The sequence below is a fragment of the Macaca mulatta genome, chromosome 3 (genome assembly GCF_049350105.2).
Source record: "Macaca mulatta isolate MMU2019108-1 chromosome 3, T2T-MMU8v2.0, whole genome shotgun sequence".
Taxonomy (NCBI): Eukaryota; Metazoa; Chordata; class Mammalia; order Primates; family Cercopithecidae; genus Macaca; species Macaca mulatta.
Window position 1 is genome coordinate 13,733,942 of NC_133408.1, and position 20,545 is coordinate 13,754,486.

Genomic DNA, 20,545 nt, shown 5'->3' on the forward strand with positions numbered 1-20,545 from the left:
TGAAAAACCCAAGATAATTTTTTTAAAAAGCATAAAAGTCTTAGAGGGCTGAGATTCTGCCTTGGTTCAAGGCCACTCACCTAGAGCAATGCCAGGTACATACAGTATGTGCTCAAACATTCACTGAACAACTAATTACACTCAGAACTTCCCAATCACAGCTGGGTACGGTAGCTCATGCCTGTAATCCCAGTGCTTTGGGAGGCCGAGGAGGGCAGATCCTCCTCACCTGAAGTGAGGAGTTTGAGACCAGCCTGGCCAACATGGCGAAACCCCATCTCTACTGAAAATACAAAAATTAGCTGGGTATGGTGGCATATGCCTGCAGTCCCAGCTACTCGGGAGGCTGAGGCAGGAGAATCAATTGAACCCGGGAGGCGGAGGTCGCAGTGAGCCAAGACTGCGCCACTGCGCTCCAGCCTGGGCAACAAAACATGACTGTGTCAAAAAAAACAAAAACAAAAAAGAACTTCCCAGTCACAGTACTTTAAGTGGATTATAGTTGTGCCAAAGATACTGATGCCCTCAGTTTTGGGGAATGATGCCTACAATTAGTACTAATTATTGCTATTAACACAGTACTAATATTATCTGGAATCACAAAGATTGAGAAGCATTGAATGCAAGACCAAAACATTGCTGGAACTTAGAGTTCCAGCAAGGCAGGCTGGTTACCAAATAAATTTGTATGAGGCCAACAGGCATTTAACAATCATTCACACTCATTGGTAATAGAGAAAATAATGCAAGTTAAAACCAATAAAATTGGCTAAGATGTTTTTGGAGACGGTTTTACCCAGTCCTGGTAAGAGAACAGGAAACAGGTACCTTTTACATGATAGGGGGAATGCATCTGAAGGCAGTATGCTGCGAAGGCTTTACAAACATCTTTTGGTCCAAGAATTTCACCTGTCTTTATTAAAAAGCAAAAAGACAAAGAATCTATAGGTCTAGCAATAAGTGACTGATTACATATATGATGATGTAGCAAAAAAGGCTGCAAATACAACACATTAAGTGAAAAACACAGGCTACAAAGCTGTATGTACCTGAGGTTACAAACCGGCAAGGCAACAAAGACTGAATCCAGCCCTCAGGTATGCTTTGAACCCCAGTGTGTTAACAAAAAAAAAGTGTGGCCCACATAAAAATCAGAAGATTTCATATTAAACCCACATTCTCCTAACTCATTCTCTTAAATAACTAGAAGGTGCAGTAACACCAGGACATATCCTCCCAGAACCACAAAGGTCTGGGTTGACTGGCCCTGGACTGTCCTGCCACCTTCAGTGCTCCTGGTCCCTAACACGCCTTCAAGTTTCCCGGGCTGAGCAGCTTCACACCAGGCACCTGCTGGGTAATTTGAGCATGTTGACCTTCACAGGGTATTAACAGTTATTATCACTGGATGGTAAGATCTTGGTAGGCTTTTAGTCTTCTTTCCTTATACATGTTTTCGAAAGTTTTCTTCAATAAACATGTATTCCTTTTGTAGTAGGAAAAAACATGTTATTTTTTAAATTACCAAATCACAATTGTAATATCACTTCATCTACCAAGATCAAAACAACTAAAGATAACAGATAATGACTGTGGTTTAAAACTAATTGAACTAAGAAGTAATGTAAGGTTACAATTACTGCAGGATTTCCCTCCCTTTGATACTAATTAAAACTCCAGATTGGACAGACAACAGCAGTATTTTACAAAACAGATCTTCGTCAAAGAGGGCAGCTTCTACAGACAGTGCAAAAGCCTGCTGTTTTAAGGATTCATTCCCATACATTTAAGATTTCTTTCACTAAAAAAGGAAACAGAAAATCTCTCCTATAGAGACCTATATTCATAACCTCAATTAACTTGTTTATAAAGCTAAATAATTCTTGATCTTTATTTTACACTGCTTTTTCATTTGATCAATAGTTAAGAATTTTATGGGGTTCTCTTTTCCTCAGAGAACTCCAGAAAGTTTATACAAATTGCCATTCATCTCAAACCATTCCTGAGACCTCACAAAGTAAACCATATTGTCCTCATCGCAAAGATAAAGTAGAAGGCTAGGTAGAAAAGTCAACATCCATAGACAGCTGGAAGCGGAGTCAATGCAGTGTCCCTCTCTATCCCTCCTCCAATCCACTCCCACATGATATCCACTCCCACAAGATACCCAGAGGGAGCTTTTTTTTTTTTTTTTTTGAGACGGAGTCTCGCTCTGTCACCCAGGCTGAAGTGCAGTGGCATGATCGTGGCTCATCTTGGCAAGCTCCGCCTCCTGGCTTCACGCCATTCTCCTGCCTCACCCTCCGGAGTAGCTGGGACTATAGGCGCCCACCACCATGCCTGGCTAATTTTTTTGTATTTTTAGTAGAGATGGGGTTTCACCGTGTTAGCCAGGATGGTCTCCATCTCCTGACCTTGTGATCTGCCCGCCTCGGCCTCCCAAAGTGCTGGGATTACAGGCTTGAGCCACCGCGCTGGGCCCAAAGGGAGCTTTTTAAACAAAAGCACATTATGGGACTCCCCTGCTTAAAACTTACATTAGCTTCCTACTTCCCAGACATTCCAAGTCAGGTCCCAAGTGGGCCTCTCTCCTTCACTCCTCACCTGTTTCTCTTGCCCCCAGCACTGGCTCTGCACCAGCTCAGAGCCCTCTGGCCCCCAGGTTCGAAGGGCCTCAAACACTCCTTGATTTAATAAACCAACAAATAACCCTTGCGTGTCTGCCAGGCAGCAGGCACTGCTCTAGGGCTTGGGGCCAATTCCCTGGACAACAGCGATACATTCCCTGCCCTCATGGAGCTAACATCCTGGTAACCCTGCTACCAAGTTCCCTCCTCCTGTAATCTTTTAAAGAGTATTAAAACAACAATTGTAATAACCGTATCTGAAGGGGTCTAAAAAAACCAGTGCTACCTATAAGACAGATCTATTCTCATTTAATGACTTTGTTTAATATTAGCTCTTTATATTAAGTGCAGGAAAGAGGAGAAATAAAGGCAAAGGGAACTACTATTCATCGAAATCTGCTATATACCAAGAATGGCACTCATTTTCTTGTCAATTTTTCAGGGTTTCTCTCATTGCTAGCTATATAGCTTTTATTCATCAGAAGCCAAAATGTAACACTCCAATTCTGCAAGATTGGGGCAGCTGAGTTTCAGATAACTTCAGAAATTGAAAGATAACTTGGTTTTAAAATCCACTATCTTAAGTTCACAGCAGAAATGAATGGATTTTTATAAAACATTGGATCCACAATGAACACACCCATTATAGATAACACACTGGAATGATATATGTGTTTACACACATTTTGTCTGTGTTAGAACAATAAAACTGCTCAGGAAATCTGCCTTGCAGAGAAGTAATTAGCCCTACACACACAGACAAACAGGCAAACAGACAAACAGACACACACACACACAAAACGAATGACTCCAATGGCATCTCGTTTCAGTGCTTTTATGGTAAGAGTCAATGTCCTTCTTAACTAGGTTGGTTAAAGCCTGACAAAAAAGCCAGCTGACCTCGTCCATGTCCATGAACTGTATCCATGTCTTGCAAATGCATGCCACCAGACACCAGAATGATTTGCAGACATAATGCAAGGAGGAACACATCAAATGCACACCAGTGCAACAGAGGGGCAAGCGCACTGTCCTCCTGTATGAAAAAGAGGATGTTTAATTTTACCACCAAGGGGAAAACTCTGCCCACTTGCTGTGTTGCTATGACCTTGTTACTTATTTATTTATTTTTTTCTGAGACAGAGTCTCACTCTGTTGCCAAGGCTGGAGTGTAATGGTGCGATACTGGCTCAGTGCAATCTCCACCTCCTGGGTTCAAGCAGGGAATTGAAGCAGTTCTCCTGCTTCAGCCTCCCGAGTAGCTGATAGCTGGGATTACAGTAGCATGTCACCACACCCACCTAATTTTTGTATTTTTTAGTAGAGATGGGGTTTCACCATGTTGGCCAGGCTGGTGTCGAACTCCTGACCTCATGATCCACCCACCTCGGCCTCCCAAAGTGCTGGGATTACAGGTGTGAGCCACCGCGCCCGGCCAGACCTTGTTATTTTCACATTCGAATTCACTTGAATTCAAAACTCTGTCACAGCCCTCAGTTCAACTCCTGGCTGCACCACTCAATGAAGAGCCAAATGCACTACCACACGGCTCCAGCAGACCCCATACCACACAAAAACAATGACAGGTTTTGGTGACCAACTGAAAACTGAGCTAGGCAGCACAAACTCAGTCCAGAGAGCTGAAGCCAAAACAATTTCACCAATGTTCTCTCTGGGCAGTAAGCTAATAAAGCAAGCTAACTATCATTAATTCTACTAGAAAAACGCTGAAACAGCAGTGATGCATTCAAATAGATTAACTTGCTTAAAATTCACTTTCTTAGCTACAAACTTTAGGAACAAAACCTGAGTGACATTCTACCATCACATGTATTAATAAAAATGTTTTGGTTTACTTTTCAGTGATCCCCCAGTGGATCTGATATCTCTCTACACTGAGGCCTTCACATTCAGGAAGCAAACTTCCTTAGGCCACGTTCTATCTCCAAACTGGCCAGCATGGAACTATCTGGACACACACCCAGCTGTCTCCCTCATCACACTTCTGTACAGTCTTGCGTTTCTAAGACAAGTCCACATCACAAGTGAACTGCCTTTTCAAACTTCACTAGTCTTCTCTATCACTCTAACCCTGTTTTTCATGCAGCGGCACTTTAGGAAAACCACTACAGAGTAAAGGATAACAAGACTGCTTTAAGGATGAATGCTGGACAGTTGACGAGGCTAATTTTCCTCTCTTTCTTTCTGCTTCCTTCCTTCTCTTTCTTTTTCTTTCTCTGTCTCCTCTTTCTTTTCTCTCTCTTGCCCTCCCCTCTCTCTCTCTTTGTTGACAAGGTCTCACTATGTTGCCCAGTCTAGAGTGCTGTGGCATCTGCAGCCTCCAACTCCTGAGTACAAGCAGTCCTCCCACCTCAGCCTCCCTAGTAGCTAGGACTACAGGTGGGCATCACCTCACCGGGCTACTTTTTAAAATTTTTTTTTTAGAGACAGGGTCTTGCTATGTTGCCCTGGCTGGTCTGGGACTCCTGGGCTCAAGTAATGCTCCCACCTTGGCCTCTCAAGTATTGGGATTACAGGAGTGACCCACAGCACCAGTCCCAAGGCTAATTTCTGAGCTAACTTATGTGAGTTCAGTGAAACGGATTCAAATTTGTGCCTCACCCAGTTTATACATTAGTACATGTCAGAGAACCTCTTAGTTACTCCACAACAGAAATCGAGAACGTAAAAAGTACCCAAATGCCTATAAAATATGTCTAGGAAACAGGCTAAGAGTTTTGGACTCTACAGTTAAATTTGATTCTGCAAATTCCATTTGTAGAAATTTATCCTAATGAAAATAATCTCACAAGTATATACAGAGACATATGTAGAAGGACGGTCACTGCAGGGTTATAAGTAACCGTGGAGGAAAAATAAACAAACTAATGTCTAATAAAAATAAATTGGCTAAACCACCAGAGATCCATGGCTGGGCACGGTGGCTCACGCCTGTGATCCCAGCACTTTGGGAGGTTGAGGCAGGTGGATCACCTGAGGTTAGGAGTATGAGACCAGCTTGACTAACATGACAAAACCCCATCTCTACTAAAATTACAAACATTAGCCAGGCATGGTGGCAGGCACGTGTAATCCCAGCTACTCAGGAGGCTGAGGCAAGAGATTCATTTGAACCTGGGAGGCAGAGGTTGCAGTGAGCCAAGACTGCACCACTATACTCCTGCCTGGGTGACAAAGTGAGACTCCATCTGAAAAAATAAAATTAAAAAAAAAAAAAACTATCATAGATCCATAAAACAGAATATTATTTGGTTACTGAAATTGTTATAATGCAATATACATATATACAGGAAAAGACACTCATGACAAGATGTTAAACAAAAAAAAAAAAGTAGGCCGGGCGTGGTGGCTCACGCCTGTAATCCCAGCACTTTGGGAGGCCGAGGCAGGCGGATCACAAGGTCAGGAGATCGAGACCATCCTGACTGACACGGTGAAACCCCATCTCTACTAAAAATACAAAAAATTAGCCGGGCGTGGTGGTAGGTGCCTGTAGTCCCAGCTGCTCGGGAGGCTGAGGCAGGAGAATGGCGTGAACCCTTGAGGCGGAGCTTGCAGTGAGCTGAGATTGCAGAAATTGTGTATGAATAGCCACATGCATACACACAAAAGGATTTGAAGATATATGTATGCAGGTAGTAGACCTGTGGGTATTTCATAGTTTTCCACTTTATACTTTTCTGTATTTCAATTTTCCTACCATAAAACATACAATTATCTTTTTAGATACAAAGAATATTAGTTGCTCATCATAAACTATATTTTAACCTAAAAGTGATCATGAGATTTAGTATTTATTTTCAAAAACTTATAGTTATTAATACATATTTGGTAGCTTATTAAATACTTTTAATGTTTAGTCTAGTCATTCAATTAAAAAAATTATACATAGTGCCAAGGAGTTAGCAAGAAACTTTTTTTTTTTTTGGAGACAGGGCCTTGCTGTGTCACCCAAGCTGGAGTGCAGTGGCGCAATCATAGCTCACTGCAGCCTTGATCTCCTGGGTTCAAGTGATTCTCCCACCTCAGCCTCCAAAGTAGCTGGGACTACAGACGCACACCACCAAAGAAACTTCTTTTTTAAGCAACAGATTTCTATTTACTATCATAAAGTACAGTAGTACAATAATTAAATGGGTTAGCTTTTGAGTTTTACATATTTTTATACACCCCAATTGTTTATCATCCCTGTAACTACCATTTATTAAGTGCGTGTGTCTCAAAAACTTATGTAAGCACTTAGAAGTAGGTGAACTTTGTTATTACTATTCCTATTTTCAGCTGAGAAGTGAGGCATTGAGAGGTTACATCAAACTCACTGACTGTGTAGTCAAACACAATATTCTCCAGAGTTTGCGCTCTTAACTGCATAATATCTACGGTGTCCTGTGGTGAACTCTTGAAAAGAAGGTGTAAAGGTCAGATTTTACTAGCATGAAAAGTTGAAACTGGAAAATATAACAATTTTCTCTATTTGTTAGAAACCAATTTTTATAGCAGTATGTTGGACTTATGGTTTATAAAATGATATTTTGATATAAGACAATATACCAAATGTAACTTTGATATATGATTTACCACTACATTGTGACTTAAATTTACATTTTGACTCTCTAAGCAAATGCTTTGCTCTGAATCTTCTTTCTGGCTAATCACCTTGAGCACACTATGTCTGGGAAAGGCTCTCTCCTTTCTAAACTAACCAAACTTACAGAAGTTACTGGGGTATAGTGCTTATGGCTCCTAATTTAAAATCAGTGACTACTAACTGATAGATTTGACAAGTAAACTTTTAAAAGATTGGTCTCACTGCAATGTAGTTCACATATTCACTCAACAAATGTTTGAGTTCCTCCAGGCACTGTTTTAGGCCCTGGAGGTACAGGGGTGAACCAAAGCCTCTGCCATCTGAAAGGTGTATGACAGGTACAATTACACAGCGGAAAGTCATGGTCAATTGTTTTTTATTAGCAGCCTAAGGCATAAAACTTAATCTGCCACTTGAAAAACTTTCTAGTTTTTCCTGAGCTTAATCTGCCACTTGAAAAACTTTCTAGTTTTTCCAGGAGCTGGTCTCAGGAGATGCTCAGTGAGAAGGAAGCTAGTGGTTTCCAACTTCCCTATGCAGGAGAAATTCCTAGAGAATGCATTAAAAATACCAATTCCAGAGCCCCACCTCCAGCTGTCTGATTCTGAGGTGAGGTGACAGAAACCTGTGTTTATTTTTATGTATTTATTTACTTACTTTTTGGACACAGGCTCACTCTCTCTGTTGCCCAGGCTAGAGTGCAGTAGGGCAATCACGGCTCACTGCAGCCGTGATCTCCTGGGCTCAAGTGAACCAGATCCTCCCACCTCAGCCTCTAGAAGAGCTGGGAATATAGGCACGAGTCACTAAGCCCAGCATATAAAAAAAAATTTTTTTTTAGAGACAAGGTTTCCCTATGTTGCCCAAGCTGGTCTCAAATTCCTGGGCCCAAGCTATCCTCCTACTTCAGCCTCCCAAAGTGTTGGGATTACAGGCTTGATCCACCATGCCCCAAACCTGTATTTTTAACAGGTGCCTCCATTAATGCTGATGTAAGTGATCTGAGGTCCACACTTTAAGAAACCCAACCAGTAAGTGGAGCCAGTCAGGAGGAAGTGATCATTCAGAAGGGAACAGCTCTATGGCAGAAGAATTTGAGGCGCAAACATAATCCAAACTCTCATGTCATCAATTCTCTACAACTCCCAAATTTTAGCAAATTAAAAAAACGATTTAGAGTAGAGAAATTTGGACGAGGCATGGTGGCTCATCCCTCTAATCCTAGCTCTTTGGGAGGCTGCCTAGGTGGGAGAATCGTTTGAGGCAGGTGTTTTAGACCAGCCTGAGCAACATAGAGAGACCCCGTCTCTAGAAAAATTTTAAAAATTAGCTGGGCATGGTGGCGTGCACCTGTGGTCCCAGATACTCCAGAAGCTGGGGTGGGAAGATCACTGGAACCCAGGAGGTTGAGGTTGCTGCCACGACTGCACCACAGCACTCCAGCCTGAGTGACATAGCCAGACCCTGTCTCAAAAAAAAAAAAAGAAAAGAAAAGAAAAGAAAAAAAAGAAAAAAAGAAATTACCAGCAGCTCCTCCTTAACCTCTTACAGGAGGTTTGACAGTTTGCCCCAATCTAGGTATTTGGGGAAAAGAGAAACTTGAGCAGAGGTTCTACTACCAATATTGAAGATAAACCTTAGGGAAAAGAAAATTGCTAGTCGACTGCCAAAAAAAAAAAAAAAAATCTAAGAAGGACAAACATTTCACAGAACTAACTTGCTACCACTCATTTTATGCCCTATTTCACAATGCTTAGTATCTGAGCAATCCAGAGGGTTCCAAAGTACATTAAAAATTTGTTCATTTCCTCTCTTACTCAGGCAGAATAATAATAGAGTTTTGTGAAGGTACCATGCGCCCCAGCAATTTCAACAGAAGCATTCCTAGATAATGAAATACCATTTTTTAAAAAAGATCATACTATGAGAAATGATCTTTACTGGACTACTTAAAGGTGTCTGAAATAATTTTAACACCAGCATCAAATTAGTGTCCCTCACTCCTTAATTTATATGACTTAAAAGTCCCTAGATTCTTTACAAACCCATCTGCACTAGCGATTTTTCTTTCATATGTATGTAATTTTTAATGTTTTTACTTACAAGGAAACTCCCATCAAAACAACGTTTCAAGCACACCAGTAAAAGAAATTTTAAACAGAAGCATATTTTATTCTCAGAGATAAACTAAGAAATAATAACTATGAAGGGTGTTTAAGCTTCCGCACTCTCAACCTTCAAGTCATCTAAAAATAAAGGTATCCCAACAAATACATTCCTCCTATTCAAATTTTGGGGGTTTAGAGTGGCACCATGCAAACCAGCTGGCCTGCTGTGTCCTGGCCCCAGTTCCTGCCCTCACATCCTGTCCACTACATAATCCATGAGATATCTGTGCCTTTCTCTTCATCCGTTCCACGGGATTAGCAAAACTGCCTCCCCGCTGACAGAACTGAGAATTTCTAGAGGCATTTGTTTGTATGGGATTTGCTGTTATTAGCCTCCCTTTTCATTGGCCTTGTTTTTATTATCTGTACATTTTGATCAAGGGGAGCAGCAAGAGAAGAATGCCAACAGACAAGCACAAAGAAACGCATCTGGCCGGAGCCTGCATATATTTAAATTCCCAGGTTGCTGCTGCCCTCAGAATAGCACTGATGATGGCAAAGTTCTAGAGGAAACTTTCATATTGAAGAGGCTATAAAAATCTCTATAGCCTCCAACTCCACAGAGAAGCCGCTAATCTATTTCTTCCAAAGCAAAGCCTTCTTGAGTCTGAATCACAACAAAAGATTGCCCATAGGAAATGTAATCTCCGAAGTTGTTTTCTAACCCCAAAGCAAGCAGAGGCGCAGGAAGGTGCGGCCGATTCCTCGCCGGTTTCCTTTTTTTAGGAATTCTGATTGCATTCCCTCGTGCAAGCAAGGGACTGCAATTGTGCCTCAGGTCCACACCACAAAACCGTGCCGGTGCGTAAGAAGGCAAGGGACGCGGCGGATCCGGGGACGCGCTCACAGGGCGCGGGAGCCGCTCTCCGTTAAATGCCTTCAGGGGCGGCCCCGCGGCGCGCCCTGGGGCCGAACTGCATTGCCTGCCCTTCACTGACCCGGGATTCCGCAGGCTTGCGAGCGAGGGAGCGAGGAAGGAGCCGGGGCTCCAGGCAGAGGCGACGCCGCTCCCGCCAGCGCGGGTCCCCGGGAGGCCGGCGGGAGGCGAGGCCGGGCCGCCCCGCGCCGGCGGCCGAGGGCAGCGAGGTCAGCCTGGGAAGGAGCGGACGCCCGGGGTCCCCGCGGCAGGAGAGAGCCCGCTCCGCGGCGGGGCCGCGGCGCCCATTCATCCCTACGCCCGTCCCACGGCCATCACCCCACGGCCCACCGCAGCCCCCGGCCTCCCAGTGCGGGTCCGCCCGCCATCCCGTCGCCGCCCCCGAGGACGGGAAGGACGAGGCAGAGGGGCGGCCGCTGCCGTCTCCCAGGCGCGCGGCGAGGGGCTAAAGGCGGCCGGGGGGACAAGCGCCGGGCGCGGGACGGACGCCCGGGGCAGCCATCGCGCCGACCCCCGCCCCCGCCGCCGCTGCCCGCGGTCCAGGCCGCCGCCGTGCAGTCCTCTCCTCACCTCATCTCCGGGCGGGTCCGCGCTGCCGCCCCAGGGACAAATCAGTGTCGCTCACGCGCCGCGGGGAGGGACGCAGGAGCCGCAGCCCCGCACACCATCCCCGCCCGCCTCTCCGTCCGTCCCGGAGCCCGCTCGGGATTCTTCCTCGCGAGCCGCCGTACTACGGAGCAACCAAGCTGTGCTCCCTCCCCTGGCGCCTCCACTCCTCTCTACCTCCTTCGCTCCCTCCCTCGTTCCCTCGCTCCCGCCTATCTCCTCATCTCCCTCCGCTGCCTCCCCCGCCCCCCATCCACCCTCCGTCTCCGCCCATAAGTGGGTGGGGAAACCGCCTGCCAATCGGAAGAAGGGGCCCGCACCTTCTCACCGCCCTCTACCGCTGGCCCCGCCCACCGTGCTAACCCGAGGAAGGGGAGCCAAAGAAATGTAAGACGACAGAGTGACAAGCTGAATGAGCCAGTCAGCAGGCGCTGAGTGGGGGCAGGATTAGCACTCTCCCCCTCTTCCCCACGTAGGCGTAACCGGAGATTTCTGGTCTGAGGTTGCCTATCGTGGTTTATGGAGATTTTGTTGCACGATTTCGGTGCATCTGCTCGTTGCCGTGCGAGGCACTAGATAGAATGCACTTAATTGGCTTAATTATTGGAGGTTTTAAAGGAGAGAATAATGTGGAAAGGATAAAGGAGGCGAAGCACAAGCCAGAGGGGTTGGCCGGGCCCATGGTTGGAATGAGGAAGGGTGTGATCTTCGGTTAGGATTTGCATAAAACGGAACCCATCCAGGCGATTCCAACTTCGCCCATTTATTGGTAGTCCTTGGGGCGGTGCCTCGCCTCTTTCTCCGCCCCCGAGCGGAACATCACGGGAGATGTAGTTCCAAGACTGGTTGCCATGGCGTTCTCGACAGCCTCGCGAGTCCGACCCCGCCCTTCAGGAGTGACGAGCGGCCTGACCAATGGGAGCAGGGGGCGGGCTCTCTGCGGAAGGACTTGAAGGTGGCGGTGGTGAAGGTGCAGGCCGTTGTGGCGGCTCAGAGGCAGGTGAGCCCCGGAAAAAGCGTCCTGTGTCTTGGGAAATGGGACTTTAAGCGAAAGGTGGAGAGATGCCCCGCGGAACCGTGCAGCCCTGGGGAGGATGGTGGTTCGCGTCGAACCCCAACCTGGGACTTGTTCGGGCCCAGGCCTAGCTTAGCTGAGGCCGCTGAGGGGTGGGTAAGACTAGATTTGAGGGACAGTTTCCTTGGACCTTGACGGGTTTTTATTGTAGGTCTTATCTCAGTTTGCATCTCCCTGTACTTTTATGGAGGTAGAGGTCTGGGAGTGCCCTTCCACTTAATCTCCCAGGTTGGGTTTTTCTCCTCTGCTTTTTGTTCCTAGAATTTGAGTGTCTTTTTCTTTCTCTGTTACTTCTTCTCAGCTACTTTTTTCTTCCTCATCACTTTGCTGTTTTGGGAAAGCAGTTAGTAGTTATTCGCTGTATGTGGCTTTTGAGCCACATCGGCCCTCTTCATTACGCTAAACAGCGGAATCATCTGGAGCGAGATGTAAGCATCGCCTTGGCATAGGTCTGGGTGCGGGCGGAACATCTGCGTTTCTAACAAGCCCCCAGGTGCTGCTGTCCACGTTTTGAGTAGCAAGGTTTTACCTGAACTCTGTCCAGTGCAAATATAATGCGAGTCCCTTATGTCATTTTAAATTTTGGGATAGCTACATTTAAAACGTGAAAAGAAACGCGTGAAATTAATTTTAAGTATATGTTTCATTTAGCCTAGTATATCTGAGACATTACCATTTCAACGCTTAATCAAATATTTAGAAATCGGGATTTTACATTCTTTTCTTCGTATTAAATCTTCAAAATCTGATGTGTATTTTCCACTTACAGCGCATCTCAGTTCCAGCTAGACACAGTTGGAGTGCTCAGTAGCCACCTGTGCTAGTGACTGCTACAGTAGCCTACTGCAGAAATTAAAAGGTGTGAAAAATAAGGCTGCATTGACCAAACCCTTTGCAACTCTATGAGATGGGATTCAGAACTACTTTAGAGATTCTCTGTAATTGAGATGTGCCCAATTTACAGAAATAATAGTCAAAATAGCCAACATTTCTGAAAGTATGATGTTGCGCTGAGTGCTTTGCATGTATTATTTAATCCTTACGGCAACCCTTTGAGATAACTGCTATTATTATCTAAGATATGGGGTCTCAGGCCCAGAAAGGTTAAAATTAAGTAGTCCAAAGTCATACAGCTAATAAGTAGGAGAGCCAGGATTCAAGCTCAGGTCAGTTATGACTTCTAAATCAGATCCAGCAGCCACTGCAGTGTATAATTACTACCTTTTATCACTAATTTCCCTTATTGATGCCTCTTTTCCAGCTTACAGTAGGGGATAAGACGTTTAGATTTGCAACTGGGGTAGTTCCCCATACAAGATCAAGCTGCCAGCCTTGTGCAATGAAATATTTCTAAGATAACTATGCTCTTCTTGTAGACCCAATGAACAGTACTACATTGAGCTCAGGAGAGTTTTATGAGTAGAAGAGCAAAAATACACATATTGGCCAGGCGTGGTGGGTCACACCTGTAATCCCGGCACTTTGGGAGGCTGAGGCAGGTGGATCACTTGAGGCCAGGAGTTCGAGACCAGCCTGGCCAACATGGTGAAACCCCGTGTCTACTAAAAATACAAAAATTAGCCGGGTATGGTGGTGCACGCCTGTAATTCCAGCTACTCAGGAGGCTGAGGCAGGAGAATCGCTTGAACTCTGGAAGCGGAGGTTACAGTGAGCCAAGATCACAACAACAGCACTCCAGCCTGGGCAACAGAGTGAGACCCTGTCTCAAAAAAAGATCCACATATCTACATATGCTAAAATATGGTATTTTACAAAAAAAAAAATTCTTCCATTGTGTGCATAATAAAGACATGAAATTATTTTCTCTTGATTTTTGAATTAGTAAATATTTTATCAAAATTACAATTCGTATTTTTCATTTGAAGCAAGGAGTGGTTTCTCCACAATCCTATAGTGAACTGGAAAATTAAGCATTTACAAACTTCAATCATGTTAGTAGGTGGAAAAGAAAGTCAGTTAAATGGATTGGAGGGGAGCAAGTAACTGTGGTGTGGTAGAGTTTCGGGAGGATCCCTCAAATAGTCATTCTCATCACCAGGGACCTCCACCTGCATTGTTCCAGAGTCACATGATTAAGCCAGCTTATAAAGGGAAGACTCATTCATCACACCATTTGCTCCCTTGTTCCCCAGTAGTATGATATGAGAAAATATAATGCTCATTCAAAAATATAAATGAAAGTTAAGTTTCTGTTGTTCTGGATCATGTTATATTAAATAGCCCTACATTGAATAGCAGCTGGACCAGAGATTTTCAGATCTTTGGGATAATGACCATCCCACGTCTCCAACCTCCAGAGACATGGGTGGGAAATTGGTCATGTAAGAAACCCTAGACTCTTAAGTGAAAATACCATCTGAAAATCAACAGATAATAAAGCCCTCATGGAGATGGTGAGGCATCAGAAATTCTTTTGAGATCCAAAAAGTTCTTTATTGAGAGCCACTGTACTAGATGGGCAAAAAAGAAACAATTTTCCTTTTCTGCTCCTTTATCTATCTTTAGATCTCAGGTTGCATACGATGTAGAGATTGTGCCACACATGTATAAATTCAATCAAATATGCCTTGATAATATTTATCAAGATTGTCACAATTAGAACAGAACTAAATGGTCATTTGATCCACCTGTCCTGCTCAGTTGATGCTGGAATCTCCTTTATGAAGCCCCTGTAATATGTACCCAGCCTCTGTTTCAGTCCCTCTAGTGATAGGGACCATCTAATGTTACGCATTTTCCATTTAGTTTTAAATTATAATACCTAAAGTTCTTGTATTATTAGCTGGAATTGCTTTCCAAGGTTTAGCCAGATATAAGCCACTGTCACAGTATCTCCTGTGCCCATCTTATGTAATAACAGGCACAAAAGAGCACTGCAGTTGTACGCAGCAAAACACCTGTAGACTCATTGCTTGTGCAAAGTGTCCTTTGAATATACAGATTTCTAGAGACTGTTGACTATGCCATGTAGAGATATCCTCAACTGTTATGACCATGCATTCACTACCCTCTTTAAGAGGCAGGCCAGGCGCGGTGGCTCACGCCTGTAATCCCAGCACTTTGGGAGGCCAAGGCGGGTGGATCACGAGGTCAGGAGTTCGAGACCAGCCTGGCCAACATGGTGAAACCCCATCTCTACTGAAGATACAAAAAAATTAGCTGGGTGTGGTAGCATGCGCCTGTAATCCTAGCTATTCGGGAGGCGCAGGAGAATCGCTTGAAGCTGGGAGGTGGAAGTTGCAGTGAGCCAAGATTGCGCTGCTGCATTCCAGCCTAGGTGACAGGGCAAAACTCCATCTCAAAAAAAAAAAAAAAAAAAGAGGCAGACCTGACCCGTTAGGACTACCATCCTCCACAGCCTGCAGAGTATAATATTTAAGCCAAACCTCCAGCTAGTTGCTTTGATTATGGTGACTATATTCTTTTTAATCAAATATTTAGGCATATTTATTTTTCCAATGTGTGGATATGTATGAAAAGCCTCAGATTAATGTGAACATTGTTAAAACGTAATATTAATTCACCTCTTCACAAATGATCAAAATATAACTGAAGATTTCCCCTTAACAATCTAGCTAGTAGTATAATGCTGTGTGCAGGTGCCAATGATGGAATAGGGTATTGGATACTCTAACAGCCCAAGAGAGCCTGGCATGGTGACCAGGTTGAGCATACAGGGCCACATTTCAGAGTTGACTTCACCTGTTTTTCTCTTGTCTAGCTGTTTACATATATATGTGCTTTTCTCTTGTCTAGCTGTTTATATATATCTTTGCTTTCCTTAAAATAAAAATGAAGGTAGGTTAGAAACATTATAACCGAACTCTGAGCCTGAAATGGCCATAGTATTATAAAGTTTGTGTTGGGGAATAATACAAATTTGAGCATGTAGGAAGAGGAGTTTGGACTTTGAGGAATTAAATTAGCCATAGGGGAATAGACAGGTTGAATGCGGGAGAGTATTGAAAGCATTTGGCAACCTATTGCCACAACCCAAGCCTGAGGCATTGAGGTGTTCGCACATCACCAGAGTGAAGGTGATGGGATGGATCTAAGGTATTCTTGATGACTAGAGACTACAGCAAAATCTTGTTTGGGGGAAAGATGAGTCCAGCTTTGTGTCTGTTGAATTTGAGGTTGGTCTGATGCTCAGAACACTTTTGGCCTGAAAGTGTAGGTAAGGAATGATTTGTAGAGGTTTTATTTACAACAAAGAATAGATGAGTTTCTTGGGGGATTGACTGTAACAAAGGAGCAGGTGGAGTTCATGTTGCTATTATAAGAAGGATGAAACCATTTGAAACTACTTCCCATTGATTTTTTAGAAATCCCTTAGCAGATCAGTATCTTTATTAACTACTTTCTTGAAGTGTTGATAGTTAAGTGTTTAATTTATGCAAAGTTCTTGTTTTGCTTTTGCTAAAAATTATTTAAAATTGGTATTATCTTCTTAATTTTTGTTTCCCCAGATTTTTTAGTAAGTTTACTGTGTGGCCATTATAAAAATTTATAGTGGCCAGGAGCAGTGGCTCACGCCTGTAATCCCAGCACTTGGGGAGGCCAAGGTGGGTGGATCACGAGGTCAGGAGATTGAGACCATCGTGGCTAACATGGTGAAACCCCATCTCTACTAAAAATACAAAAAAATTAGCTGGGCGTGGTGGCGTGCGCCTGTAGTCCCAGCTACTCGGGAGGCTGAGGCAGGAGAATGGCGTGAACCCAGGAGGCGGAGCTTGCAGTGAGCCGAGACCACACCACTGTACTGGGTGACAGAGCGAGACTCTATCTCAAAAAAAAAAAAAAAATTTATAGTGCTGCTAACGTAATCCTCAGTTTGTGGATTAATTCAAACACTTTAAAATTCCGATATACCTGTAAAAATGTAAAGTTTTTATGCTTTTCACAGGCTATATCAGCCTACATTTTTAAACAGGTTTATTGTAATTAAAAAGTTTTGTGTGTTTAAGAGACAGAGTTTCGCTCTGTTGGCCAGGCTGGAGTGCAGTGGTGATCATAGCTCAAAGCAGCCTCCAATGCCTAGATAGAACTACAGGCGAGCACCACTACACCAGGCTTATTTATTTGTTCTAAAAGACAGGGTCTTGCTTTGTTGCCCAGGCTGTCGAACTCCTGGGCTCAAGCAGTCCTCCTGCCTCAGCCTCCCAAATTGTTGGGATGACAGGTGTGGGAGCCACCACTCTGGCCAAAAAGTTTTATATCGTATTTTTTTGATATAGTAAAATTTATAGTAGAACTTATAATTTTGAAGTTACATGACTTTTCTTAGAAATGTCATAAGTATTATATATTTTATTTATTTATTTATTTTATTTATTTTTTTTTTTGAGACAGAATCTCGCTCTGTTGACAGGCTGGAGGGTGGAGTGCAGTGGTGCAATCTCAGCTCACTGCAACCTCTGCCTCCCAGGTTCAAGTGATTCTCCTGCCTCAGCCTCCCAAGTAGCTGGGACTACAGGCATATGCTACCACGCCCAGCTAATTTTTGTATTTTTAGTAGAGACGGGATTTCACCATGTTGGCCAGGATGGTCTCGATCTCTTGACCTCATAATCCAGCTGCCTCGGTCTCCCAAAGTTCTGGGATTACAGGTGTGAGCCACCATGCTCAGCCTATATGTTTTAATGTATATTTTTATTTTGTAAAATGTTTAATACTTTTATGTCCTGTGTGCAAATGTGTTTAAGTCAATACAAATTTTATTAAATAATATGAGACTTGGCAGAGTGTGAGACAAAAAACAAAAAATAAAATGAAATAAAATTTTGTTAAATAATAGACTTTTATTTAATCTGACTAGGAAACCATGTGGGCCTTGAACACCATCCATTCTACCATTTTCCTAGTACTAGAAACTCAGTATTCCTTTTTTGGGTTTGCAAGACAAATATTTCCTCAGTTTTCTTCTGGCTACGTTTGTGAAAAAAACACCTCTCTTTCTTTACTTTGTAACTTTAAGGATATTTTTGTTCCCATACAATTCTTAATTGGACCAACTGAACTTTACTTTTTTCCACCAACCAGGGCAATTTTCACTTAATTTAGAGAAACTAGTTAGGATGATGTGATTAAAAATATTGCCATTATTATATACACAATATTTGTTTTAGGGGATATTAGGGGTGCAAACAAGCAGTTGTCCTCCAGGGTCTTTGAAACTGGGGCACAGTCTAAGGTCCATGTGACTGCTTATCTGGGAGACATGCCATATATTTCAAGATTCAATGGGCAGAGAAAACAGTAGTGTCCAATATCACAAAGCAAAATGCTTTGAAATCAAGATGTTGATATGTAATTGTTCCACTTCTCAAAAAGGCAGTTCTAGTAACTCCAGACTGAGTAGGAACAGAGATTTTTTTATTATTATTTAATAATAATCGATGTCGATTTTCCCAGGCAATGGTGGGTAAAGCACTCTAGTTAGTAAATAAAGCAAAGTTTTTTTAGTATGTAATGACATTGGGAAGCATGGAACAAACGGAGTGAGTCACTGGGGATGATTCCAGAGAGGGGGTATAACTTGAACTTTACTTACTTAGCAGAATCTGTAAATTACAGCATTCTGTCAGGAAAGAGGCCATGCCTAGAAGCTCTGCGATGGGGTAACCATATGATGTGAAGTCATACTGACTAGATAGACAGAGGGTATGTGCTTGGAAATTGTGGAAGCAGTAAGGTAGAGTAGGGAGAGTGAGTATGCGTTTTAGAGAGCCTTCAAAGGTAGGCAAAAGAGGTTAGATTTAATGCTGGAGGGAATACATAACTGCTGTATACATGCTTAGGTTCTCCCGAGCCCCCAAAAACATTGACACAAACACCTTCTGCAACCAAAGGGTTAGAATTAATCATCTGACCCAGCTTAATCCTGCTTTCATATACATCGTTGATACATGCTACATACATAATTTCTATATATATCTTGAACGTGTATTCATTTCTGTTAGTTCCAGCATTTGATTATCACATCCGGGAAACCAGCAACCATTGCTCAACTACACTTTGTAAAAACTCTTTACGTATTTGGATCCAAGTAGATCCACTAACATTAAACGCAGAGAGCTGGCTTTATGGGCATGTGGCCTATGCAGTCTCACTGACCTCACATTCAGAAGAGACTTTTGCTTGATTTCATGCTCTGCTATCTTGAAATTTTAATAATTTCTAGACAAGGCTTCCCACATTTTCATTTTGCACTAGGCCCTGCAAATTATGTAGCCAGAACTATCAACAGGTACTTAATAATTATCTTTAAAGTATTCCACTTTAGGCCAGGCGCGGTGGCTCATGCCTGTAATCCCAGTATTTTGGGAGGCCGAGGTGGGCAGATCACAAGGTCAGGAGATCAAGAACATCTTGGCCAACATGGTGAAACCCCATCTCTACTAAAAATACAAAAATTAGCCGGATGTGGTGGCGTGTGCCTATGGTCCCAGCTACTTGGGAGACTGAGGCAGGAGAATTGCTTGAACCCGGGAGGCAGAGGTTGCAGTGAGCCAAGATAGATAATGAGCCAAGATTGTGCCCTCCAGCCTGGCGACAGAGCGAGACTCCATCGCCAAAAAAAAAAAAGAAAGAAAGTATTCAACTTTAATTGATATATCTAATGTTAGCAGCTCTGTAGGAAACCATTAAATACCATGGTTAGGAGTAACGACTTTGGAATCAGTAGCACCTAGTTTTTATCCCAGTTCTGGCCCAGCTTTTGCTATGAGACACCAACTATGTGCTTTAAGCTAAGACTCAGTTTCCATAAACAAAATAATAGTACTTTCACCAAAAAGTATATACAAGAATGTTTTTAAGAGAACAATTCATAAGAGCCCCAAACTGGAAACAATTCAAGGGTCTGTCTATAGTGGAATGGATAAATAGCAATTTGTTTATACAATGGAGTACTATGTAGCAATGCAGGATGAATAGAATACAACTACAAGTAACTGACGTGAGTGAGACTCACAAACCTAATATAGAAAGAAAGAAAACAGACATTAAAGAGTATAATTTTATTTATATAAAGTTCAAAAGCAGACAAAACTAATCCGTGTTGTTAAAACTTAGGATATTGGGTCTCCTTAGGAGGAGAAGGGGACACAGGGAACTTCTGGAGGTATACGATGATGTGTCTCCTGCCGTTACGTGGACTTATTCACACTGTGAAATTCAACAAGTTAGGCGCTTCAAGGATTTGTGTACTTTTCTATATTTTATACTTCTGTAAAATTTGCATTAAAAAAGTCTTACCATATAATTACTCTGAAAATTAAAGAAACACTTGTGGAATCTTTAGAGATGCCTCAAGAAGTTCACAGAATATAAGCTTATTTTTTGTTTGTTTGTTTGTTTGTTTGTTTTGAGACAGTGTCTTGCCCTGTCGCCCAGGCTGGAGTGCAGTGGCGCGATGGCGGCTCACTGCAAGCTCCGCCTCCCGGGTTCCGCCATTCTCCTGCCTCAGCCTCCCGAGTAGCTGGGACTACAGGTGTCCCCACCACGCCCGGCTAATTTTTTGTATTTTTTTTTTTAGTAGAGACGGGGTTTCACCGTGTT

General features: G+C 43.3%; 2 protein-coding genes across 10 annotated transcripts in view; one reads left to right on the forward strand and one right to left on the reverse strand.

Annotated features, from left to right (window-relative positions):
* Positions 1 to 11,024, reverse strand: part of ITSN1 (intersectin 1) — a 242,278-nt gene extending 231,254 nt beyond the window's left edge. For all 3 annotated transcript variants that reach the window (XM_028845344.2, XM_028845352.2, XM_028845350.2), the window contains exon 1: positions 10,852 to 11,024. The gene's annotated coding sequence lies outside the window, so the exon portion shown is untranslated. The remainder of the gene's footprint in view (positions 1 to 10,851) is intronic.
* An 802-nt stretch (positions 11,025 to 11,826) lies between these two features.
* The window catches only part of CRYZL1 (crystallin zeta like 1), a 51,848-nt gene continuing 43,129 nt past the window's right edge, over positions 11,827 to 20,545 (forward strand). For all 7 annotated transcript variants that reach the window (XM_077995803.1, XM_077995802.1, XM_015132990.3 and 4 more), the window contains exon 1: positions 11,827 to 11,887. The gene's annotated coding sequence lies outside the window, so the exon portion shown is untranslated. The remainder of the gene's footprint in view (positions 11,888 to 20,545) is intronic.